The sequence below is a fragment of the Larus michahellis genome, chromosome 2 (assembly GCF_964199755.1).
Source record: "Larus michahellis chromosome 2, bLarMic1.1, whole genome shotgun sequence".
NCBI classification, from domain to species: Eukaryota; Metazoa; Chordata; class Aves; order Charadriiformes; family Laridae; genus Larus; species Larus michahellis.
The window spans coordinates 86,600,396-86,626,675 of NC_133897.1; the positions used below are offsets into that span (position 1 = coordinate 86,600,396).

At 36.6% G+C, this 26,280-nt stretch overlaps 1 protein-coding gene across 4 annotated transcripts in view; it reads left to right on the forward strand.

Annotated features, from left to right (window-relative positions):
- Positions 1-26,280, forward strand: part of CDH18 (cadherin 18) — a 576,293-nt gene that overhangs the window by 218,008 nt on the left and 332,005 nt on the right. For all 4 annotated transcript variants that reach the window (XM_074576161.1, XM_074576154.1, XM_074576155.1 and 1 more), the window contains exon 3: positions 17,921-18,006. The gene's annotated coding sequence lies outside the window, so the exon portion shown is untranslated. The remainder of the gene's footprint in view (positions 1-17,920; positions 18,007-26,280) is intronic.

Here is a 26,280-nt window from a genome sequence, read left to right on the forward strand (position 1 = left end):
TATATATCAGCTTGAGATAAGATTACTCATTTCAGCAAAATGTTGAACATATTCTTTACTTTCCACAGACTACGCTACTTTATACACACACTTAAATATTCAGTAGTGTCTGAATAATTACATCTTAAACTCCTGTTGGCTGAGTATAGGAGGAAGTGGAAAGGTTTGAATTCTGTTTTCTTTAGTCTTGCTCTTTTCTCAGAAATCCCCAGACTACTTGAGCTGACAGTCTGAGGACTGTAGAAGGCTATATTTCATTAAGGAGATTCATGCAATACAATAAGGGCTTTTTTACATGACTGAACAATAAACTTATTCAAGTCTTGGTCCTGTCTCTATTAGGTATTTTTGTTTCAATTTGGTGGTTTTGGGATTCTTTCAATAAATTATGGACATTTCCTTCTCTGTAAGTAGTGGCATTTCCTTTGCAAAAAGAAATCAGGAGCTTTTGCAATCCATGTCAATCTGTTCTGTGAACATAGGAATGTTAAAATGTAGCATCTCTTATTTATTAATACTTTGTTGCTTTTTGTAATTTGTCAGATAAAAGTGTAGGTGAATGAATGCTAGTTACTCTAAAAGCCTGTGTTGTACAACTGGATTTAAAAGAACTTCAGTATCACTGACTTTAGAAAATGAAGCAGCTGCAATAGGCAGATATCTATTTGAAGATAAATTGGGACCAATGAATCAAACAGATTTCTTAGGACATGTTAAAAAAGTCTACAAGTGGGGAACTTAGAAGTAATGAAGCCTTGAAGTAATATCTAAAGAAATTCTGCAGAATTTTTCCTAATCAAGTGACAGCAACTTGAAACCTGTTCTTGTTCACAAGTTACTCACCTTTAACGGATTGAAAATTTCTATCCCTAGAATACTTAGAAAACGAGCTTTAGGTGTGGTAAACTGTCAAGTGAGAGTCACTTGAAAAGTGAAGAAAGTAAGTCACACTTATTTAGGCTACAGAAAGAATATTTCATACTCTCATTGTCTTCAAATATCTATGAAACTCAAAGACAGATTTTTATTTGTGTATTTGTCAGGGAATTAATTGAGGTTTGTGGATGGGTTGCGTTGGGTTTGTTGGGTTTTTTTATGTGAGGTTGTTTTTTTTTAAATAAAAAACCCAAAACCCAACAATTAATTCCAGACTGATTTAAAAGTTCATTTAGCAGCATGTAAATTAATCTGTTAATGAAAACCCATGTGACAGCAACAGCAGCTGGTGCAACACCCCCTCCCTCTCATCCTACATAGAGAGTATCAAAGAAAGTAGTTAGGGGTGTTTCTTTAGAGTTGTCCTGGCTTCTGTGAGAATGCTGTATTAGCTTTCAGCTTGCTGGATGGGGTTTTGGATGTTTATTAAAATAGCTGTTGGTATCAGTGATGAACAGGTAAAAATATACTGGTCTTCACATTAACCTATTTTGTATATGTAAATTCCTTGTATCTTTGAATATATGTAAGAAATTGTGATATGCAAAAAGGCTGCATATGAATGCAGTGTTTCTTAAAATATCCAATTTTTATAACTAGAGTAAAATTAATGACGTTAAAGACACGAATTGAGGCCAAGTAACAGCACCAAGCACATGTTATTTCTTCTAACCTGGAGATTTTGTCTGGAAGGGTAAGAATCTTCTTAGGTACGTAGAGGACACACTAAACAGCTTCAAATAGAAAACTGCAATAGCTATTAAAAAATTGATGTAATAGTTCAAAAAACTGGTTTGAGGTTATATTTAAAAAAAAATCTTAGTTGTTAAGAATTTCAGTAAGGTGTGTGTTTTTTGTTTTGTTTTTGTTTTTTCTAAAAGTGTAAATAAATTAGTCAAAGCTAAAAATAGCAATTAATTTAATTGTTCAATAGCCAGTATTTGTAACACAAAACTTTATGAAAAATTTTTACACAGCTGAATCTTGTGTCTAAGGGGCTTTGAAATAATGATACTCAGCTGTGTTTAGAAACTAATTTTGTTGCTATTAGGCACCTGAAGAGCTAAGAAAGGCCAATGAAACCTGTTAATTGGAAATTAAGAATAAGCATACTTATCAAAACTCAGGTTTATTTTTTGCACTTTTTCTCAAAAATGGGGATAGAACATTAAAAGAAATGTTAATTACCGATTTTCAACAACTGACCTTCAGTGATAGGTCACAAAATTTAAAAGTGATCAGAACTATGCAAAGTAGCAGCAATAAATGCAATGGCAGATTTGTTGTTATTTGAATAATATTTCAGATTAGTACTGTTGGGGTTAAAGGGGGAGTTTGCTGCTAACCACAAAAAGTAATGGCATTCTGTTATTTTTTTTACAAGTTCTTGGTTGTTTATTTGTTTGGGTTTTTTTTAAGTGGTGTTTTCTAGTGAAGAATATTTCTAAAAAAATACGTTGCCCAGCAGATAATTTTCTACTAAGTAGTGATCCAGGGAAAGTAATCCATCAGTTCTGCTCTGACTCAGCGTTACGCATAATCACATGGATTGTAGGTATTGATGAGAATGTCTTGCATATCTTTTTCAAAGGCCATGGTGTTACTTGAGTTGCAGTCCTTCGCGAATTGCAGTCATTAATGTTTCTTTCATGACACTTCAGAACGTAGAACACAAGCTATTTGGGTTAATACTGTAGCTCCGTTCGCTTAGTTAATTATTATTTGTAATTTACCCTCATAAATGTCAGCCAAGCATACAGGAACACACACTCTTTCCTGGAAACTTTAGAAGCTCAGATTTAAGTCGTGTGCGGTACAAAATAAAGAGTATAACTGTCACAGCTGTTTAGATTGTAAGCATGATTCATCTGGAATATAAAGTAAAATCATATTCTGTACCATTTTAGTTGCAGCTGTTGCTAATTCTTTTGCCAGCTGTGTATCATTTGCAGCATAATTGAGGGTATGCTTTCCACACTCTGTATGCTGTTACTTACCTGAGCCACAGATTTGAAGTTCAGACTACCTTTGAATATGCACAACTGTGTATCATATCTTAGAAAATGGAGTATAAGGGGGGATAATAAGATGGTTTAATTGCATTCATTATCCTTATCATAGTTTGTCTCTGGGGAAAAAGCTACTCTAAATTTTCTGGATTGGTTTCAAGATACAAATGTACGTGGGTTTTTTTGGGTTTGTGTTTAGTGGTATAACACTTACACTTACCAAGTAGGTATTGGTGTGTTTGGAACTAGAAAAGAAAAATTGCTTAACTGATAAAGTCAAGTAAATCAAGAATTCCAGCCACTCCAGCCGTAAGTCAGCTTCATCGGGGGCACAACTTAAATACCTCTATACAAATGCACCGAGCAGGGGGAATAAACAAGAGTTGGAGATGTGTGCATACCTATAGAGCTATGATCTTATTGGCATCACAGAGATGTGGTGGGATAGCTCCTATGACTGGAGTGGTGGAATGGAAGGATTACAGGCTCTCGAGGAAGGACAGGCAGGGAAGATGAAGAGGGAGTGTTGCCTTATATGCCAATGACCAGCTGGAGTGCATGGAGCTCTGCCTGGGGATGAATGAGGAGCTGACCAAGAGTTTATGGGTCAGGATTAAAGGGAGGTCAGGGACAGGTGACATTACAGCGGGGATCTGCTACAGGCAACCCAACCAGGAAGACTGAGCAGATGAGCCCTCTATAGGCAGGTAGGAGCAGCCTCATGTTCACAGACCCTGGTCCTCATGGGGGACTTCAATCACCCTGATATCTGTTGGAAGGACAATGCAGCAGGGCATAAGCAATCCAGGAGGTTCCTGGAATGCATCAATGATAAACTCCTTCTCCAAGTGATAAAGGAGCCAATGAGGAAAGGCGCCATGCTGGATCTTGTTCTTGCCAACAAGGGGGGGCTGCTGGGGAATATGAATCTCAAGGGTAGCCTTGGCTTCAGTGACCATGGTGGAGTTAAAGATCCCTAGGGCAACAAGGAGGGTGCACAGTAAATTCACTGCTCTGAACTTCAGGAGAGAAGACTTTGGCCTCTTTAGGGATCTGCTTGATAGAATACCATGGGATAAAGCCCTGGAGGGAAGAGGGGCCCAAGAAAGCTGGCTAACATTCCATGATCACCTCCTCCAAGCTCAGGAGCAATGTGTCCCAACAAAGAGGAAGTCAGGCAAAAAAACCAGGAGGCCTGCATGGATGAATAAGGAGTTCCTGGAGAAGCAAAAAGGAAGCCTACAGAAGATGGAAGCAAGGATGGGTAGCCTGGGAGGAATACAGAGAAATTACCTGAGCAGCCAGGGATCAGGTTAGAAAAAGTAAAGCCCTGACAGAATTAAATCTGGCCAGGGCAGATTTAGGGGCAACAAGAAAAGCTTCTATAGGTACATCAGTGATAAAAGGAAGGCTAGGAAAAGTGTGGGCCCTCTCCAGAAGGAGATGGGAGACGTGATCACCCAGGATATGACTCAATGTCTAAGTGGCAAGCAGTGACAAGTCGTGTTCCTCAGGGGTTGGTACTGGGACTGATACTATTTAACATCTATGTTGGTGACATGGGCAGTGGGATTAAGTGCACCCTCAGCAAGTTTGCCAATGACACCAAGCTGTGTGGTGCGGTCGACATGCTGGAGGGGAGGGATGCCATCCAGAGGGACCTTGACAGGCTTGAGAGGTGGGCCTGTGAGAATCTCATGAAGTTCAGCAAGACCAAGTGCAAGGTCCTGCACCTGGGTTGGACCAATCCCATGCAGAAATCCAGGCTGGGTGGAGAATGGATGGAGAGCAGCCCTGCCGAGAAGGACTTGGGGGTTTTGGTTGATGAGAAGCTCAACATGAGCTGGCAATCTGTGCTTGCAGCCCAGAATGCCAACTATATCCTGGTCCGCATCAAAAGAAGCGTGGCCAGCAAGTCGAGGGAGGTGCTCTGCCTCTCTACTCCACTCTTGTCAGGCCCTACCTGGAGTACTGCATCCAGGTCTGGAGCCCTCAGCACAGGAAAGACATGGACCGGTTGGAGCGGGTCCAAAGGAAGGCCCTGAAGATGGTCAGGGGGGTGGAGCACCTATGCTATGAGGACAGGCTGAGAGAATTGGGGTTGTTCAGCCTGTAGAAGAGAAGCCTCGATGTAACTAGATGATCTTTAAGGTCCCTTTAAACCCAAACTGTTCCATGATTCTAAGATTTTTTGGCAAGTTGTATTTATCTGATAGCAACAGAATGCTACCTAGGATGTTTTGGAAGAGCTGTGAACTGGAAGGAGAAGAAAATAAAACAGTCGTTCACCTTTGATCTAATGACCAGAAGCTGGAAAGGGTTTAGAGAGCAGATTTCCTTTTACAAGAAGAGAACAGGAAGAAGAAAATGCAGAGCTGTCTTATTTTTCCAGGGTACCACAGCTGTTATCAGATAGAAGTGACATCTAGTATGTCTTGCCAGTTTTTGAAACAAGCTGGTTATTCAGTGGTTATGAAGAGTAATTATCATTATTTGTTATTAATAAGATAAACTCGTTAAGGAAATAGACTCGATAATTGTGTGCAACTTTTTAAACAATTGACTGGGATGTTCTTTGCGCAAACTCAACAAACAAAGTTGATAATTAAGTAGCATTTATTTTACTACTGTAAACTAAAGTATTTTTGTTGATCTCAAAAGTAGTATTTTTTATTTAAAAAGAGACAAAAAGGGTTTTTTTAATTTTCAAACGTGTTGAAAATTTATTTTTGCATTTCTACATATTCTATTCCAATGTGCTTTTTATTAATCATGATTTCTCCTGCTAGATTTCTGTTTTAATTCAGTCAGATCTTCAGCTCAGTCAACTCTTTAGTTTCACTTTTGTTGTTCTAAGTGAGGTTGTGATGATAACGATGTTTTCCCACATAAATTACCATACTATTGCATACTATTAACATACTTTTGTTCTTTTATAAATTTTAATGAAAAACTTAACTTTCCAACTTTATTTTTATGTTTGGTCCATCTTTCTCCATGCTGCTAGAGAAGAAAATCAGTTAAAAAGTGATATATTTATTCTGGAAGAATACAGACCAGGTAAAGGTATTGTCTCTTAAGACTGTGCACTTGGTATTGGCTGAAAGACAATCTTTTGGAAAATAATTAAAATGAAAGGACCATTCTATGCTTCCTTTTCAGCTTCTAATGTGTATATCTTTCTTACCTTGTATGTTGAAGCATAAAATGAGAATGCTGTTCCACAATATTCGTCTTCCATTGTTTGAAATAACTCATTTTTCTGAAAATCTTTGTGAAGGTGTGTTTGTTTGGATGACCTGAAAAATAACAGGAATAGCTGTGATGAGTTCCAAATTGGAAAAGTAGATTTTTAATTTTATTTGTTTTAAAGCTTTGCAGTTTATTACATTTTCTTTGAGAGACACTTAAATTTGTACTTTTTCTTTGTAGGTTTTGACTGTTACTTAGGAGGTTGTATTGATTTATTTTATTATGTTTTTGCTATTTCATAAAAACAATACTGACTGATTAAAATTCAAGTCATGGATTATTATTTTCCAAGCTAATGCTAGAGTTATGGAAAAATTTTGGACTACCTATTACACTTACTCCCTATATATTCTGCAATTATGACCATATGGTCATACAGATGTAATCATAGGCTTTGAATTTGCATTCTGTTTTCGAGTGTGCTAAAATTGTATTGACACCTCATATAGCTTATTTAAGCAAAAGGCCTACACATATGGCAAGCATAGTGTGAAGAACAATTTTGTAGCTAGTTCTCATGCTCAGTGCTGTACTGAGCCCAGTCTATCAGCGCTGTCTTGGCAGAGCGGCAGAACAGAATCTGCAGAGCTATTATAGTCCATCAGTGCATATTGTCCTACAATTTAATTTATGATGACTTTTTTACTACTTCTACATAAAATGAGTTCTTCATCTGTATTTTCATTACATGCTTAGGTTGTTCTTGGCCTGGTTTACTGTTTAAATGTGGTTTAATGAGGCTGCTTGCTTTTATCTGCCAATCCCTCCTTCTGAATTGGTTTGCCACTTTCTATGGAAGGTGAAAGTAAAGAAGAAGTCTCAAAGGTCATTACGTTCGTATGCTATTTCTGTGAAAACTGGTTAACGATTTGAATGGGAGAGCAGCATTAGTGTTTCCTTGAGGGGAGGACAGACAGGACAGGACTTGAGCATCACACATGCTGTTTGTGGCTAATCAACCAGTCATCGCATTTGTTCTAACTACGCTTTCAGTGTGCAAATAGCTGCAGGCACAGCATGTGCAATCTTTTGTTTAGTAGAGGTGTGATAGGGATGCCAGGGAGCTGATGTCATTGTCATAAAAATAGGAACAAACACAAATCTGTAGGAAGAATAATTCAGATATTTTTCTGTTTGTGGAACAACTTGCTCATACTGTGTTTTTAGTGATAACTGGTAATATACAGGTATCAAAAAGCCTACTGTGCTTTCATTGGACACGCCAAGTAATTTTTGAAGAAAACGGCCCTGTAGAATTGGTTTGCCTTTGCAGATTTGTATGCCCATCTAAAAATAACAGAATGATGAGTTACTTTTTTCTTCTGAAAGACTTTCCAAGTATACGTGCAAGATTTTTAGAATGAGGTATGTTTTCATTGTCTTAGTTATACTTTGAGTATCATAAAAAAAAAAGTAGGTAATAGAACATAATGCTCCAGAGAGACAAATTGGAGGTGGGGATCAGGACTCATGAAAACCTCTAGGCATTTGTGTCATTTAGAGGCAGGGCAAGGTACGTGATACTGGTGGAGTAATTTGTCTGTGACTGGTTTGCCTTCCAAGACTGACTTTAGCTGCAATAAAGCACGTGTGAGAGAATATGTCTTGGGTATTCAGTTCTGGAAACTTTTAATCTGTTGTGAGGCAATGCAGAATACCAACACTCTAGGCATAACCTTGTTCTGAAGTTCCCTAGAGGCAGACCTAGAATTGGTTTGCCTTTGCAGATTTGTATGCCCATCTAAAAATAACAGAATGATGAGTTACTTTTTTCTTCTGAAAAAGAAGCTTCACATGTTAAAAAGGTCTCCAGGGTTTAGCATGAGGACGAGAATATTTACCTAAAAATCATTTTTGCTGGTGAAGCTGGTCATAATTTTGTAATCCATGGAAAGAAGTAAGCAACTTCTCTGCCCTGTTACAGGTGTCTAGATTAGGATCAGCTGCACAGATGTCTGTTTCCCTCCACTGACCCTAAAGAGAGTCTAAATGACTAGCTGATGAAGATATTTTAAAGGTTTAAATTTTGGCAGATTAATCCTCCCGCAATTGTTAAGCTACTTCATGGAGACTGGAAGTGTGTGCTTAAATGTAACCCTCATCAGGTCCTATTTTCAAAACCCTTTGAATGTGCTAATGCTAATGATGTTATAAGCAAATTCAGATACTTAATATGATTATATTAAAAAAGTGCCTTACTAAGATAAGAACACTACAAAATGTAGGAGCTGCAATAACAAGGAAATGTATTATTAGAAGAACTTGGTAAATTCACTTTAATTTTTTTGGTTAAGATTTGTGTAGGACTTCTCTATTGCTTCAATACCAATTAGAACTTTGAGATAACTCAGCTGCCACTGACTGTAACAAGTCTTTACGGTTCTGAGTATGTGAAGGGCAGAGTTAACCCACAAACAGGAGGTACTGTAATGTAGCCTGGGAGATCTACATCCTTAGTAAATCCAGAATTAATCTGGAGTTTCATTTCACCTAACCTAATTTCTGTTCCCGTCAGTGATATTCCAGGAGCACAGGAAGAGAAAGACAGGAGCTATTCTAAGCAGCAGTCTCTCATGAAAACTCAGGCTAATTGAAAAGGAAAACCAGATATGTTATTTCTCTACAGTCATGATCCCTGCAGAATTATTTGGAACTACAGTGAGTGGAAGTTGTGCGCTCTTATTTCAGAGAAGAGAGGACCAATTTCCAGGGTGCACAAAGATTTTTAGGGAGAATATTCAAAAGTGGAATTTTGGATGTCAGTAATGGCAGGTATATTTGTAACTAGTAAAAGAATGTGCAAGTTACTTAACTAACTGAAATATTAATTAAAATACCTGTTTCAAGCCATCACTTTTTGAAATGGGAGAGAGAATCTGTCCAGTACAGCAGGTGGTGGTGATGGTGATATTTTTCGCATGCTTTTTCCCAAGTTTTTGTACTTTTCATTTTATATTAGATTTTTAGTAAAATTGGCTGCTAAACCCATGTTACCTACCTAAATGAATAAATTAATTTTTCTTTTTACACTAAGAGCTCAACAGTTTCATGCAAAATTATCAAGATGCTGTCTCTGTAAGTGTGGGAGCACACAGATAATAGTTTGTTTGGCTCGCTTACATTTGTCATGTGATTTCACATAGACACCAAGAAAGGAAATCTTGAACTGAAAAAAAAATGCTCTCTGCTAGGGGACAGTTACTGGCGGTATTCTGTGCTCCTCTTGTATGTGTATTATTTCGCCCTTCACAAAATGGATTTAGTAGTCTGGATGAGTTGCTAATTCCTTACTTTACTGTAATGTTGCGTATCCCTCAGGAGTGCTCACATAATTGTCTCACAACAGAACAATCCAGGTAACTTCAATTGTTGCCATTACAGTACTTAATGATTACTGAAGGCTTGATGTTTTACTTCTCCCTCACATTGTGCAGTTCTTGCACTCCCGCAAAATGTGTGTAAAACGTGACAGTAATTGAGAAGCGTCAGTAACTAACTGGGTACAGTTAGTTCTTTATATTTTGAAGTTACCTGAGTGCTGGTGCAGCACTTTCAAAAATTCCTTAACGACTAAGTAGCAGTTCTTAAACTAGTGATTTGGGAGTCCCCTGCTAGCACGCTAATGATCCAGACAGCAGCATTAAATCAGTTACTTTAGTTTAAGTACTTCTTGAATGTACATAAAGCCTTACTTTATTGGGAATTGAACTAACTACCTGCAGTCTGAAAAGCAATAAGTTGGGTACTTAAGCAAAGGTGAATTACTAATAAAGAGCAAAAGTTTTCTCCTGTATGTGCTGTCTGAAAGCTCTTAGCTGTTTGGGTAGAAGGGTGGTACAGCAGTTGTTGAAGTTTAACATGCTGAAGCTTACCTGTCCTCAGAGAGGTCTTTTTGAACACTCTTCAGAAATAAGTGACTCAGAGAAATACCATAATATAGGCTTTTGGAAGATGTAAGAGGCCACACTCCAATGCCATTTCAGAGATTCATCATATTGCCCTGATCTCTTTAGCTGCTATACTGCGTTTTTGACAACAGTGACTTCAGAATAAAACAAGAACAGTACTATCAGTGTAGAGCCTACCTCCTGCCTATATTGATTTCCTACAACTTTTACTTAAATATTATTACATGCACTCTTTGCCTGCATGGATTGGTGAATTTGTTTCCTGTGGGTTACAGTGCTGAGAAAACCATTTGATAAATACTTTAGCAGTGTTATATTTTATTGCTGTCGGTCCATCCCAACAAGCATAAGGTCAGGCAAAAATACCAGAAGCACTCCGTGGATGAACAAGGAGGTCCTTGGCAAACTTGAACACAAAAAGGAAGCATACAGAAGGTGGAAGCAGGGACAGGTGATCTGGAAGGAATATAGAGGCAGTGTTTGAGCCTGCAGAGATGCTGTTAGAAGGGACAAAGCCCAAATGGAATTCAATCTGGCCAGGAAATAATGGAGTGTTTCTCCAAAAGTAAAACCAACACTACCTTGAATTTAAAGATGAATAAGATTTTCTCTCAAAAAAAAAATAATCTAATTTAGAGTTGGCTGTTTGTTTGTTGGGTTTTTTTTTTTGTTTATGATGATATAAATAACTTTGTTTTAATGTTTTAGGTATATGGGGACATTTTTTTCTCTTGGTATAAATCTAGTAGCCTCATAAAATTTAAAAATTGCTTCTCACCTTCCCTAGTCCGTTCTAAAATGTCCATAGTGATACTGAGAATGTTTCCGTGACAATTACTGTGAATTTCTTGAAAAGCAAGTCAGAATAAAGACTGGCTTTGTGTCTACAGACTCTAATGTATACTGAATATATGTCAATATACTGTATATCTCAAACTGAAAAGAGAAAAGGTAGGCTAGAAGAGGAAGAGTCTCAGTTTCTTTTCCTTGGTCAGATGGAGAAAAAACAGAGTGTACGTCTGCTCTATAATATCAGGGGGAAATGGAGAAATCTTTCTTCCCAGAAGTATTTTTTCTTAGTAAGTGCTGTGTTCCAGGTTTATTGAAGGAGACATTTGTAAAGTTCAGAAATCCAAACCCAGCTAGTTCAAATCTTCTAAATAGCATGCAACTTCTTTGCTATGAAGAGAAAGAAGATTCCAAATAAAACAGGTGAAACACGTAAATTTGTGCTTTCTTAGAGGATTTTTGTCTTTCACCTTAATTTCTTCCACATAAGACAAGAGCAGTTCTCATAACAGGCGGGATGGCATGTTAACTTTATAATACAAAAATCTCACTCATTCAGAATAACTTTCTCCCTTTTTTAGGCATTATGTGATGTCCCTAATGGAACACTGTACCACTTCAGGCTTGCAGTTTCTCAAACGGCAAGCCATTGACAGCCATACTGTGTTCTTTTCTAGTTGCAAATCTTTGCTGTGTTTGTGCGCTTATCTTTATTAAAAAACAAACAAACAAACAAAAAACCAAAACAAAAAAACCCCGTGTTTGAACACAGCAGGTAGAAGGAGAATATTATTTTTAATCAATTTTATTAAACATTCAGATTTGACTTAATAAACATTTAAGCCTTGAATACAGTTCTTTAATTTGTCACAAGAGATAGTCATCCTTCATTAGTAATATATTTCTGATTGTGGTATGCTGAAACTCCAAGGGTAATTCTTTACTTTCTCCCTATGCAGGCCTGGGCAATTGTATGACCCAGTGATGAACCAAAGAAAGGGAATTAAAGGCAAGGAAAAAAATGCTGCTATTCACATTTGATAGGTTAGAAAACTGAGGCAAAGTCTGCCTAAACTGCTCGTGATTGTACAGCAGTAAGGGATTTATCAGACTATTAATCTGTGAGTTCTCTCGCCTCCAAATTGTGTTCCAGTTGACAGAGAAGTCTTTTCATTTCTTCTTTATATTTATACTATCTATATTTCTGGAATTTAAAGAACATCGTAGTCGCAGCTAAAACTCAGCTAAGGAAAACAAAGCATTTCTCTGATGTTCTCCTACTCCAAGCACTGTTATATCCCCATCTCTTCCTTTTTGCTCCTAAGGCAGAGTAGGCTGCTCTGCTGTCCTGATACAGACAGCTGCAGGCAGCACTGTGCGCTCAATAAAGCCTTCAGTTGTTTCGAGTCCTTTCCTCTCTCTCAAGTCACAGATCGTTTTCAACATAGAGTCAATTTGTGGGGAAATAGAAAATTGTTTTTTAACCTCACTGAACAGGCTGAGACCCGATTATACTTTATGAAGAAAAGATTGTATGCCAGTGTGCAATTTAGAATATGCTGTGGGACCTTCTGTGAGCTCAGAAATGATCTTCTAAGTGGTGGCTTTAAAATATTGTTTGCTTCCTTTATCTTGGGATGTCTCTTTTTATCTGAAGAACATCGTCAGACTTCAAGCAGTCTGAAGGAAAGGCTTTACTTCTATATATCCAAGGGGAGCTATCTGCTATCACTCTTGATTGTCTGACAGGAAAATAAGCTCATACCAGTTTTTGCTTTCACTGTCATTCTCTGAAGAAAATTTCTCATGCTGCTATGGTGAATCTAAAGCTGTTCCTCTGCTTTCTGTTTTCTCCTGTTTCTGCTTAATACAACTGTATTCCTCTCTCTTGCGTATCTGCTTTTTAGTAAGTCTGGTTTTCTCTTGGTGCTAGACATTTAGATTTGTCCTTTTGGTAATACAAATTAAAATGTCACCGCAGCCAGAAGTCTGAGACTGTTGTCTGAATTGAGAATAAGTCATGCTTAGACTCATGTGGAATTTTAACAACAGAGTATATTTGTGTCAGAAACCACAACTTTGCGAAAGCAAGTTACACTGAATTTGATCAAGTTTTGTTTTGTGAAGATGCACGACATTCTGATAATAGCAGTATTGAATGTTCTTACTTTTTATTAAACACATAAGGTATGTAAAAATATATAGTAGTTATCTGTACATGTGTGTGCTTGTATCTATAACATATACAAAGTGTAAATTGAAAATAATATTCCAATAAACTTCCCTTTTATTCAGATGATTGTATTGCTAATAGTTTGATTATCCCTTCCCACCGATGGTATTTTTTACTGGGAACTCCTACGTTAGTTAATTAGATTATTAGTTAGTAAATTATTTTAGTTAGTTTATTTACTAACTAGAAATTAGTTAGTAAATAATAGAAAATAAATTATATTTAAAATATTAAAATATATTAATTTTTCTCTTTTCCATCTCTTTTTAGGAAGAAGTTTTATTTAATGAAATGAGATCAGTGAACGAGTTGTACTGCATGAATGAGAACACTTTCCATTTACAATGAGTTGAAAGCAAAATGACTAGAAACCGTTTGGGTTTTTGTGCTTTGAAAGGTTAATTGGTAGGACACAGCTGTGATCTATTTCAGCCACAGATTTAGCGAACTAATTTATTAAGGCTTCCTCATAAATTAGATGTAATGCTTTAGTAAGTGAAGGGTCATTTTTTCTAATGGAATTCTGATGTGATCTCTAAATGCTGTTTGCTAATGTATACACGTGAGTAAGTACTAGTGCAAGGGACTTTAGGACTGTTCAAGTAAATTGTGTTGTTGTTACAGATACCCAAACACTGTTGTCTATGCCCCCATTATGCTTCCAATTCTTCACTCCCAAGGTATGCTTGGATAGAGCATTAGGAATTGCTTTGATCGTACAGACTAAAGGTGGATGTGGGATTTCTTTTAAGCAAAGCATTTAAGTGAGAACAGGATTTAGCATTCTTCATTCTGGTCTTGAAATAAAAGAACAATTTAAATGATGAATAAAGTAAAACACAGATCTCTGTAAAACTAGGGATAGGGTTTAATTCACTGTTTAGAATTCGTCTATAAACAGTCGAATGCTAGTAAGCACTTAAAAATGTAAGTTTCTGTCTTCTGTCAAGTTTTGCCTGGTTTTGTTGAGGAGACAAAAACAGTATAACAATCATATTTAATCACTATTTTATTAAAAAGTTATTAGCATTTCCTTCCTTCACCGTCCAATTCCTTTCTCCTTTGCATACCACTGAATATAAATTTGAGCCTGTGTATGGGAACAAAAACAGAAAAATCAATCCAGCTTCCCTCTCCACAAACGGGAGAGGTAGCAGAGACGGAATTGTGGCCCAGACTTGAGGGAGAATCCTGGCTGGGGTTTGTTCTTCCGTCAGTGAATAATTACATTGCTCTTTGTCCCGGTTTGGGGTGGAGCAGAGCCAACCCTCTGGTCGGTGAGAGAGGCTCTTGCTCACGCTTGTCGCCGTGGCAGCCAGGGCCAGCTGACGGGGTGTTCACCCTGTGGAAGGGTTACACCTGTGGACAGGTCAGGTGACCCAGATGGGCCAATAGGGTGTTCCATCCCATCCGCCATGTGCAGTATAAAAGCTGAGGGAGCAAAGGCATCGGGTTGGCTCCTCTCTGAGGGTGCTCTGTGTTTGGCAGGTGCATCATAGGTTGGTTAACGTGCAGGCCTTTTCCTCAGGAAAGATGGGTATCAAGTAAGACTATGTTTTATAGTTACGCTCTGTGGAAGCAGACTCATGAGAAAAAACTGTATACGCGTTCCTAGGTTTAACTATCCTTATTAGTTTTGTTATTGTTGAGTAAATTAGTGAAGTAAAGTCTACTTTTAAATCTGGCAGTCCTACCCTAGAAATGTTTTAATTTTTCTCTTAGAATCACAGCCTCATTGTAATGGGCGTTTAATTGAAAGTGTCAGCTGAAAAGTGGCAAGCAAAGTTAAGTCCTGAAAGCATGGCTGTTTGTGTCTCAGGTGCCCAGTGCCTCACTGTGCATTTGGGTGTAAGACGGTATTCATTAGGTTTGCGGAAAATAAATTTCTAGAGTGCAAACTGAAATATTTAATTTTTTCTAAAAAACCTCCAAATTGTTATATGAATTATATCAAGATACTCTTTGTTCTAAGTAGAAACAGAAAAGGAAAAATCAATTGCAGCATCCCTGAACTTTAGAAGTCGAAGGATTTTAAGTGGCATCATACTCCTTTGTGTCTAGTTCAGCTCTGCGTTTAACAAAAAGAAACTTCTAATGGAAAATAAGATGAAGAAAAATGATCACAGAAAAAAATATGGATATGAGGCACCTTGAACCTTGTTTTCACACAGAATGTTTTCATATTAACTTTGCGCTCTCTGGCATTAATAAAAAAAAGCAATTCAAGTAGAAGTCTGTTTAAGAAATGTAAAGGAAAAATAATGGTGGAAAAAGTGGGCAACTAAGAAAAACACCGTATATATATAGTCAATCAGTGTTTTCTTTGCACCACTTCAGCTTAAAGTCCTCCACAAATCTGTAAGGCCAGTATTTTGAACATAGAGTATAGTTCGGGAGATCATCCTGTAAATTCATTTAGGCTGAGTAAGTGTGCCCAGTAACTCTACCTGTCCTTGGCTTGGTTAGCACATGGCTTTGATCAACGGGTGTTTGAGGGGATTTTTATTCCCTTTTATTATTTTGTCTTCTCTTTAATGATACCAGACACTTTTGGTTTTAAGGTGCCTCATTTTTTTTATTATACAGATGATTAAGTGATGCTGATGCCACCTATACAAACACAGTTCCCCTGTGTTGGTGCTTAAGCTCTTTTTCTCTTTACTTTGTCAGGTGATTGCAAATCAAGTATTTAGGAGCAAAATTATTTAGTTCCTTGTCTCCAGAAAGTGAGTTATTTCTAATTGTAGCTTGAATTGTTTGAGACCAAGTAATTGATTTTAGATTATAGGTAAACCATAGCTGAAGGTTTCATCTGTAAGCTGAAGACTTTAGTCATTGTCACTGTTGTCTGCAAGTTTATTTTTTCTGTAGGTAAAGATAAGCCAAGGTGTTTATGAGGTAAAACGTGAGTATAGATCTCTGGGAAAATCAAGAGAAAATCCAGGTTTTGAAGCTGTCTTCTCTTTTCTAGCTGTTGTTATCTTGGGGAAAACCTTTTCACCTGGGTATTAGGACAAAAACACAGATAGTAGCTAATAGTCCATGTTCCCCTTTACAACTTTAATGAAAAAGTGGATGATACTAGTAACTAGTGATATTAATAAGTCATTAATTGTTATCAGAGCAATATGAAAAATAGTATGAGACTCCATTATATTACCGGATGAAAAAGTAATATAAAACCCTCAAGTCAAGGACACATTGATTTATAAATATTTATAAATCAAGATTTGGTCTTAATGGTAGCAGTGTGATTATCTTAATTTTGTGAACCTGAAACACACAGTCTCATAGCTCTTAAAGAATCATACGTGATAATATAATATATACCACTTCTAGCATCTTATACTGAATGCCAGATGCCTTGTTTTAGTCTCTGTAGCATGCATTGGCTTTCATGTGTTTAAATTCATGTGTGTATGGTTATATAATTTTTTTTTTTGAGAAATACTGAAGCAAAGTACTTGGAACCAGCTATTGTCAGAAATTAGTTTCCTGACTTCTTTCCAACTTACTACATTGCTGGCTTGTTGATATGAACAATGCTCCAATGAACCCTTTTTAGTTGTTTTTCATTTCTGTTTTTGCTTTGTTTGTCTTTTATTACTTTCATTTGAATACCATCTTCATTAGTTTCTTCCACATTGTATTAAGGTTTCATATGACACAATAATCTACTAGAGCTGGGTTCACTTAATTTTGTTATCCTTGCGTACTTCTCAAGCAAGCTGTGTTCTGTGTTTTCTTTTAAAATGATTTGTGTTGGTACAAATATACAAAGTAATTTGAAGTGAGGAATATCAGGTCGATATGAAGTAAGGAAAATACAGGTTGATTAAGATAAGAAGAATATTTTAAAGTGAAGCTGAGAAGTTCAATAATAGCGAAGCTAAAAATGCAAAGGGCAATTTATTTCTACAGATATCTCTGATTTTCTTTTAAGTTAACAATAAAGCTGTCACTTCTTAATAAAGAAAAAACTGTTGTAGTAGTTCTGATTTTTTTTTTTACAAGGATCTGATAAACCATATTCTTTAACTATTACATCATAAATGCTTACAATTGGTAAACATTTTCTGAGAACTTATAATGTTCTAACAGTGATAGTGACTGCAGTAGTTCGTCTCTGATTTCCCTTTATAGCCTGCACTACTTCAGTGCTTATACACTCCATGTGCACTTCTAAAAATGTGTGTAAATGAGTGTTAAGATGTCTGGGGCTATGCCTCCTGAATTTTACATGGTTATAGAAATAAAATTAAAATATAATTAACCTTAATTTTTAATATTTTTTTTTCAAGTTCTCCTTGGTAAATCAAACATTATAATGACATGCAAGAATGGCAAGTATGAGAATTCAGTAGCCACTCTTGTTACATTTTACATATCTTTATAATATTGTTCTTTCTGTAGAATCTAAATGAGTACATTTTTTTAGACTCAAGTTCGTGGTAAAGGATGTCGACACATTTTATTTTAGGAATTTGTGAAATGATAGTTACATACACATCTGTTGAAAATCTGCTAAGGATTGCCTGATAGGAACTTTTTTTATATAGTGCCCTATTTATGAGCTTCCTTGCTGATTGCATTTTAAGAGAATGTCTCCTTGCACAGATGACATTCAGTTTTCTAATTTGCTTTTAATAAGGCAATCCTTTTCAGAGATTTATTTGCTTAAGATAATGAGGTAGGATTACAGCGGAATTAACTGCAATGCTGTTAAGCTTTTTTTCCTTGGGTCTGGCCTTATACTTTCAGTTTGGAAGTAAGCTGAGATTTATTTTTCCTAGGCTACACAACAAATTCAAGACCAGAAGACAAAAAGGCAGCTGAGCTGGTAATTCTTCAGAAGAATTAAGTCACCGATGTCTTTGAGGTATGTTTGTTTTGGAAATGCTGTTAATTATTTATTAATCTTGCTGCTATGTATAAGAGTTGTGGTGGGTGTTTTTGAACATTAGTGACTTTTTCACATCTTCAGATGTAGCTTGATTTGAAAGGAAACTCCAAGATATACTTTTTGTTCTCTCTTTTTTGATAAACATGGGGAATTAGTTATAAATCTGCTTCTCTTTTATCTGGCACTGTCTTTCTGTCTAGAAAATTAGATCTAGCCAGATGCAAATCTAAAAAACCTAGAGGTTCTATTTTCTTTCTGACTTCACAGTTACAGCTTTCTTCATGTGCCACAGTTACTGTGAAAAATTTCCAAATAAGTATGTTCTGTAAAAAGTTGTAAACACTTTCCATTCTGTATGCAATATAGATTGCTATGTTTTAAATAGGTACATGATACCTTTCTATCAGCTAGATGTAAAGAAAAGTGTGATATAGAAATAAATTACAAATAGCTCAATAGGGGAGACAATAGAAAGTCATCAGTAGGTGGACTGGGTGATGGAGGATACACTAAGGAAATCCGTCACTGCCTTTCCACAGGTTTCAAAATAGCCTGTTTAACACTGTTTCTGTTAGAAAAATTGTTTGAACCCAGTAAGTAGGATTCCACTTCTGTAAATGTACCAGGAAAGCTTGGGGGGTACTAACTAAACGGAGTTGATGCTAATTTCATTTTTGGGTCTAGTTATCACTTAGTATGTTCATCAGCTTTAACAAAGCAAATTATGGTCTTCATACGGTCAAAAATGCTGGGGCCCAGAAAACATTATTTCTATTACACTTGGGAAATATTTGTGTTTAGGTTAACTTTGGAACTCCTTGCAACCCTATTTTTCTCTTTCCTTCGATATATTGAGTTTCAAAGAACAAGGATTTTTTTCTCTTAGAGGATTAATTTTCTCACAATAGTAATACTCAAAATCAGCTATTTTCGATTACTTGAATCCTCACCTGCAGCTCCCTCCTTTTTGCAGGAGGTATATCTCACCAGAAAGATAGAAAGTTCTTTTCTACATTCCTGTGCAGTTTTGTTCGTGTTTGACTTGATAGAAAGAACGTGTAGAAGTTTTGGCTAGTGACACAGCCATCTCATGGCTTGTTAAATAATGCAAGCCTATAGTGTGATACATACATTTTGTCTAAAAATATATTTTCCACTTAAAAAAAAATAAAAAAACACCACCAATTGTTAGTTTTCTTCTCCCTGAAAGGCTATATTTATTTCAGCTTTCTTTAAAAACTATCTACGTGCCCAAGACCATTGACCTCTATGATTCTTCCCTTCTCCTTTGCTTTAGATGTTTAATAATAGGTTTGCAGCCTTTGGGGTTGAGAAATTGAGCTTTGTAAGCTACCTTTCTATAATATTATTCACAATGCATACATTTAGTGCACCTTTTTTGCCTCCTAGCATTTGTAACAAGTACCTCTCTTTTAAAGTCAATCTTGTTTCCTTGGAGAAACAGCATTGGAAGTTCTGTAATAAATGACAAGAGAGAAATCAACAAATATGTTTTAACCTGTTTTAACATGTTTAACCTATTATTCTCTTACCTGGCAGCATACCTAAATTTTATATTGGAAAAAAGAATTTAAAACTGTTTAACTTTTGGTGAGGCTCTACATATCTGCCAATGACATCTGAGGACAATGCTTTTTGATAAATGAAAAATCTCCATTGCCTTTTCACGACTCCCATTGAGATACATCCTTGTTCCTCAGAGCACAATTTGTCTCGCAGATTGCATTTGATTTGTAGTTTAAGGATAGAAGCTCATAGTATCAGTGTTAAATACATGTAGCTTTCAAAAGGGTGGTAGGCAATATTTTTATATTCAGACATTAGCAAAAATGTTTAAAGAAAAAAGGAGTTCATTTTACTGGGTCTGCTGAAGGACAACACCAAGTAAAATATTTAATAATATTTAATCAGTATGCTTCAGCTTTATATGTATTTTTGAAGTTGATGTACTTCTGTCTAGCCTGATCCCTCAACATTCCCATGCAGCTTTTGTTATTATGTAATTTTTTTAAACCTTTATAAAATTTTTACAACTCTCAGTCATGCAGACATAATTGTAAAACACCAGGCAAAATTTAATATAATATGAGGAAAAATTAAAGCAGCAAATGTGTTTGCTCTTTCCCATTCAATCTGCCAGATTATTTAATCTTGTTCAATTTAGTATTTCTGTCATTTCACAGAGTTATTTATTTGATGGCCAGGTTATCATGTGTTTTCAAATGGATTGAGTGGATTATTTAATCTGCAGTTCAACATTTCTGATGTTTTACAGAACGGTGTTATGGTCAGGTTCCCAAGTGACTTCAAATTCTCTGTAATGGTAGTTTTCGTGGTAAACATAATCCTTGGTGGCAGAGAGGACTCTGACTTTCCCATGTAAGAGCCTTTATGTATATAATAATCAAAGTAAGGGAGAGTTAAGAATTGTTCTTCCTATATATATCTCCTTCCTCAGAGTCTTCACACTAGACTGTAAAAATTATTTTATGGTTATCTGAAGTTGTACTTTAATATCTTCTCCTGGTGATATAGGCCACCTTTGGCAAACAGTGTAAGGAACTACTAAAAAAGTTCATGCTGATGCTTTTGGAATAGTCTGCCTTATTGATTTAACAAACCTTAGTAAAATAAAGAAAAGGAAACTTGCAAATGCATTTAAGCCATTCTTGTTCCTAATTAACCTGAAGTATATGTTACTGTTGGCTTACAGAGGCTTTGTACCAGGTGCCGAGTGAAACTTTCTTATGTATCTATGTTAGTTTACTCCATGTGTAATACTCCAACTTACATTTGTCTGTTCAGGCGGTCAGCAAACATAACGTGTTCTCTGGAATGCAGAGCTGAGAGACTCTCTGGACCTTTAGACTCCTCTTTGTGTGATGATTTTTGATATCCTGACACCTGTTAGAGCAAAACTTGTGAAGAATGGAAAAAAATTGCAAACACAGTGATTTAATTTTGCTTCTCTGATTTAGAATGAAGTTAACTGATCTTTACAGTGGTCCTGTGCATATGTTGTATTTATATATGGTTATATACACATAAAGCATGGGTACGGTTTTAATATGGTACCAAGTGCATAGTGTATTGTTTTGATGTATCTACCTTATAAAAATTAATACATGAAAGCAGTGCATACATGGAGCACCCTAAATTTTGATAACCTGTATGACTCTGTGAAAACCTGACTTGATAAATGCAAATGGAATTTTCAGAGCTACCTTATCACAGATATATATTTATGATATGGCTGAAGAAACTCTCACCCTTCTTTCAAGGCTGAAAGGCAGAACTGACATTCGGTGTTGCTGGATGCTGGCCTCACTTTTCAAGGTATAAACTGAGAAATGAATTGCCCAAAGAAATGGCATCTTAGTCAACATTGGATTTTAGCCTCCCTTAGTACTGTGAGAATAATTGGCATTTTACTTCCCTGAAAATTCAGCAACATTGCAGAAAGTTTCGAGTGATTTTTCAAATTAAGATGAAAAGAATTTTAAAGCAGGAAGTTCATTAAAGCTTACAAAAAAGCAACTTAAATTTTGAATAGATGAAAATTAAATGAAAAATAAAAAAAATTTTGGGACCATTTCAGATTGATTGTATGGATCAGAAATTTTCGTTTGATTGCATAACAACCACAGTACACAACTATTCTTGAAAGTCATGAAAACAGTAGATATTCAACCATCTAACCCAAATATGTTAGGAGGATTTCAAGGTAAATTTCTAAACATAAGACCAAAACTTGAGAGTAAGAAGTCAGTCATTATTGTAAGCAGTCTGGACTAGAACCCGGTTTAGTTGAAACTTGCCTGTAGTTTTCTTTAGTGCAACAATTCTTATTTAAAAGTACAAAACCTAGGTATTTTGTATGTCTTTTGCTAAATTAATCTCAGCTCATTGTAGCCCGTGTGCCTGGTCATAAAGAAAATCATTGGGTACTCATCACATAGCTTTCCTACGTGATTTCGGTGGCATGTACTTTCTACTCTAGGACTAAAGCAGTAGAACTGCAGCCGAGGATTGCATGTGAAATGTACCAGCGTGATGAATCAGGAAGAGGGTGAAGAATTAATTGTATTTATCACTTCATTTGAAGGAAATGACTTAAGATTCCTAATCAAAATGGCCAAGCTGTCAACGTACCTGTACAGGGAGGCGTATCTGCGTGCCAGGGAGCGGGGCACTGGGTGACCGCAGGCCCGTGAGGCCATGCCCTCCCCTTCCTGGCAGGTACAGCCCCAGCACACCAGGGCTGAGGCAGGTCCTGAGGGCAGGGGGAGGTGAACCAGGGCCCTGGCCCTTGGTGATGTTGCATGCCTGCAGCGTGGGCTCTGCTGCAGAAGTCATCCCCTTTGAAGCAGCTTCAGAGTGAAAGATAGGTTTGTTGCATGCAAAAGATGCATTAGGTGTGACCTAATCAGCAGGGGTCAGTCATTTCATATACAGGAGCTTGATTACAATTGGCTGATTCCAGCACCTGGTAATCTGGTGTTTGTATTTGCACAGTGTTTAATTTTTTTTAATAAGAATGTATTTAAAATCTAACAGATCCAAAAAGGCACTGAAATTCAGACTTCTATTGCAAGTTTTCCCTGGAAAAATGGTTATTGTTTTTACCGTCTCCAGTGAAATTCCAGGAAGTGAACAAAAATACATTTTTTTTTTCTTTCAGAACACATGGGAGCACAGCTTAACATATTCCACTAGCAGCACTTGAAAACTAGGACTTACAAATGCACATCTGTCATTTTTTACCCAAAATTGTACTATATCTCTGTTGTACTAATCCTGTGGGTTTTCTAGCAATATGAATTCTCTTTCCCAACAAATATTTGATTATCCTTCTGATTTTTGATTTCTGCTTCTTCCAGTTATGTTTTTGGGTAGTTTTTTTTTACACAGAATCTTTATGAAAACGCTAAATAGTCCAGTATAACTCTTTCAAAATATAGATTAAGAAAGAACATATCTTCAGCAGGAAAGTAATTGGTACTTCTGTTTCTTACAGAGAAATGAGTTTATTTTTAAAAATAAAGACATTCAAGTTCAAACAAAACAGTGCTTAAACTAACCTGTAAGGTTGCCTGAACAATCAAATCTGTGTCCAGATCTGGCCCATACTCAGTGGAATTTTTTCTGCTTATTTTTAATGGATCAGTTTTCGAATGCTGAAGCTGATCAGTTCCTGCTCTTGAGATAACATTCCAGACATCTATAGATAGAACACAATTAACTGGAGGAGAAAAGGGGAAAACCAGGAAGGAAATATGTGCAACACACAGAGCATCTCTTACTGTTCTGTATTCTGTGTCAATTTTAATGGGTCTGTAATTAGGTCACAGGACTGATTGATATCAGCACTTAGTTTCCTGGGTGACATCACCCTCTCCTTCATTCCCTAATAGGGATTAAGATGTTGACACATAGAAAACTGCTTCCTGGACAGAGAAAAATAACTAATTAAACCAGTCGTAGACTTGACACTGGTTGAATTATTTACCAATATAGCAATGAAATGGGGACTAACAGGAAGGAAGAGCACAGGGAGCATGTGGAGAGGGCACAGATATGCTCACAGCCTGTGTGTGTGAAGAAGTTTGGTTTAAAGAAACAATGACAGGACTAGGCTGGGACAGGAACAATCGTGAGTAAAATGACAGTGCATTTTGAATCCTTAGGCAGAAAAAGTAAGGCAAAATACTGGCAAAAAGCTTTGAGATGAAGCAAGAAGGTGACTATTGTAATGCATGGCCAAATGCACAGAGATCTTGGCATGAGAGGAGAGCAGTGAGTGCCCAAAGAGCACGCTATTCAAAGAGAGATTATCAGATGGAAAGAAAAAATGAGAAGGGTGCCTTATATATATTTCTATACACAGAAAGCTCGTAAATGCAGCAACGGACACAGCTTAGAATGGTGCTTCTTAATTTAAAAATAGCTGCCACATTTCAGACTGAACATACAAGGTTTTTCTTTCAACCCAGCAGTAACCTTTAACTCATCTTTATAAAATGTATTACAATTGAATCACTGTATGGTGCAGCTGAAAGAGTTTGATGCCATCATTATTACCTTTTATTGTTTTGTTTTCGGGGAGCCTGTCCCTTTTTTCAGACTTTCTTTTACTTTTTGGAAATACTGTTCACCTGGCACTGATTTTAATTTATAAGATGGAATACTTAAAAACATGACTTTTCAGGTCTTAGTGGTTTTTTGTGGGTTTTTTTTTTTTTTTGTTAAAGGAATAAAAAATTGAGGAAGCGTATTTTTCTGATCTTGCATGTTAAGATATATTGTGCTTGAGAGACACTGCTGGATAGTATAAGATGACCTTTACTTAAGAGAAGACTGTAAAGAACGAGGACTGACATGGCCTTAACAATTCACACTTGATATAGGAACAGGCTGCAGCTCAACCACAATAAATGCCCGGTTATGAGAACAGAAGAAAATAAATTTGTTAAGTTTTGTGGTGGATGATACTGGTTCTAGAGTTGAGCCTCAGAGATTTCTGTTACAATTGTGAGTTGGAACTTAGTTCATGTGTGCGACGTGTAAAAGGTTTGCTGTCTCTTTGATGTTCTTTACTGCAGTTGGAGAGAATCCTCATACATAGGTATGCAATAAGTAACAGTTGACTACTGCATATGTTTTCAAATAAACTGGGGAAGGTGGTGGAAATAACATTTTGATGCTGTTTCATACAGGCTTTCATCTCATGTATTTATTTGTCATTTGTAATTCTGAGCTTCGTGAAATACACTGACATTTTGTTTTAACAGCTGTGTTAGTTTTCAAATTTTTTCTGTTGAAAGGTCTTAGTGTCAAGTTTGCTGTAGGAAATAGCAGGGGTGTCCTATGAAAGCCTGTTACAGTACTGCTCCTGACAAAATGGAAATCAAATACTCAGGTTTGATTTAGAAGCACTAAGAATAGGCTTAATCCAAGTCTGCAAGCTCTAATCCAAAGTGATACAGAAGCTGTAATGAACAAACTGAATGGCTTACTGGCACCTGATCTGACAGGGGAAGAAGCAGAAATTAGATACAAAGCGTACCTCAGAGATTTAAAACAAGTGGCTTCATCCACTTGATTGTTAAGGCTGGAGTCATCAGAATGTGTTTTTCCCCAGGTCTTTCCTTTCATGCTCATGTTTAAAATAAGGCTGAATTCTGTGTTAGCCAGTGCTCAATAACACATGTGAATATATCAAACCTCATGACTTAGTTTTCCTCAAGTAGAAGTAGAGAAAGCAGAAATGAATTTAAGTAAAACACCCATACTTCACAAAATAATGTCTTCTAAAATTGCATGTGTTTCTGAGCAATATGTTTGTCTAGAAATCATTGGTGGTGTTAAAAAAAAAAAAAGTAGTGGACACTAACAACCCTTGAGAAATCATCTGGTCATTAGCCAGAGGTTTTATTTTACTTGCTTCCAGAGGAGAAATTGAATTGTGAGTGAGAAGGCAGCTGCTTCCCAGAATTGCCAGCCATACAGTAGTTTGAATGGATAAAACAGGGATAAGCTTCAAACTTCATGAGATGAATATAAATACTTGGACATTTCTATTTTACGCTGTCTGTGAAGAGTTTGACTAATATGTGATCTTCATAAGAGGAGCTAGATAGGTGTCACCGTTAGTTCAATTCCTGTGGCTTTCAGGGGTATACAGGATCACTTTACAAAAAAAAAAAAAAAAAAAAACCAACACAAACACACTCACACCCACTCCCCAAAAAAACCCCAACAAAAAAACCCAAACCAACCAAATAAAAACAAAAAAAAAGCAAAAACAAACAAACAAAAAAACAACACAAAAGAAAACAGCAATAAAAACCTAAACAACCCCACCACCCCACCCCCAAACTGGTGTTTTTCTCAAATGTTTAAAACTTGTGGACGGGGAGATGTCTCACTCTTCCTTCTCAGCTTCCTTCACTCCTGAAACATGTGTGGGCTAATGAAGAAACCATTGATCTCTAACAACAACCAGTAAATATGTGCTGGTCTGCTCAGGCAAGGTATTACTCTCCTGTTACAAACCTTTTTATTCAGGATACTTTGTACCAGTATTTCAGACATAAATGAGGCAGTCTGTTACTTTCAGGTTCGCCGCAGACTCATGCGGGTGTTTGTGTGTCTGTATGTGCTTGTCGCTTTTCTAACCATCTTCTACAGCAGCGGTTCCCAACTTTTTTTTAAAGGGATCTCCACTAG